Here is a 1,479-nt window from a genome sequence, read left to right as displayed (position 1 = left end):
GAGCCATTTCCTTGGCAGTTTGTGAGTTCTGTGAGATGTTACAGTGAAATATGTAACCCTTAGATAGGAGGGAGAGTACTGAGGGGAGGAGGAGGAGTTGATGTTAGAGACAATGGAGTGGTACAGCACTTTGGAAAAGTTGAACATTTGGGACATCTTTAACCTATGCCTCATGAGAACAAGCATTGTGCTGATTCTTCTAAAAGAAATTATTCAAGCAACTACCATTATTCAGATTTACCCACCAACCATTAAAGCCAAAGCTGAAGAAATTGAAGACTTTTACCAACTTCTGCAGTCTCAAATTGATCAAACATGCAATCAACATATATTGATAATTACTGGAGATTGGAAAATAAAGGACAGAAAAACAGCACTGGTAGTTGGAAAATATGGCCTTGGTGATAGAAATGATGCTGGAGGTTGCATGATAGAATTTTGTATGACCAAGTTATTGCAAATACCTTTCTCAAACAATGTAAATGGCAACTATGCACATGGGCCTCACCTGATTGAATGTACAGGAATAAAATTAATTGTACCTGGGGAAAAAGTTGATGGAGAAGCTCAATATCATCAGTCAGAACAAGGCCAGGGGCCAACTATGGAACAAACCATCAACTGCTCATATGTAAGTTTAAGTTGAAGCTGAAGAAAATTTAAAGAAATCCACTAGAGCCAAAATATGACCTTGAGTGCATCCCACCTGAATTTAGATATCATCTGAAGAATAGATCAGATGCATAGAACAGCAGTTATCAAAGACCAGATGAGTTGTGAGATGACATAAAGGAAATCATATATGAAGAAAGTAAAAGGTCATTAAAAAGATAGGAAAGGAAGAAAAGACCATACATGTCAGAAGATACCCTGAAAGTTGTTCTTGACTAGAGAGTCCAAATCCCAACCCTCTGCCATAGAGTCGGATCCATCTCATAAGACCCTTTCTTGGGTTTCTGAGGCAGTATCACTATGGAAGTAGATTGCCCAACCTTCCTTCCAAGGAGTGGCTGGTGGGTTTGAACCACCAGACTCCTGGTTAGCAGTCAAATGCCTTAAGCACTACACCACCAAAGAAGAGAGTAGCTAAAGCAAATGGAAGAAATAGTGAAATAGAAGATCTGGACAGAAGATTTCAAAGGGCAGCTGGACAGGAAAAAGTATTACAATGAAATGTGTGAAACCTGGAGTTGGAAAAATCAAAGGGAAGAACATGTTCATCATTTATCAGGTTGAAAGAACTGAGGAAAAAAATTCAAGCCTTGAGTCCCAAAGAATGATATTATGTTGAGTAAAATACAGGGTCAGGGAAAAATGGAAGGTCCTCAAGGAGGTGAATTAACAGTGGGTGCATCAATGAACTCAAGCATGGCAACCATTGTGAGGATGGCACAAGATTAGGTAGTGTTTCATTCTGTTATACACAGGGTTGTTGTGAGTGGAAACCAACTGAATGGCTCCTAACAACAACATAAATGG

This window comes from Orycteropus afer, unplaced genomic scaffold, assembly GCF_000298275.1.
Source record: "Orycteropus afer afer isolate SDZICR_OR568_19922 unplaced genomic scaffold, OryAfe1.0 scaffold00095, whole genome shotgun sequence".
In the NCBI taxonomy this organism is placed as follows: domain Eukaryota; kingdom Metazoa; phylum Chordata; class Mammalia; order Tubulidentata; family Orycteropodidae; genus Orycteropus; species Orycteropus afer.
This window is presented reverse-complemented; position numbering follows the sequence as displayed.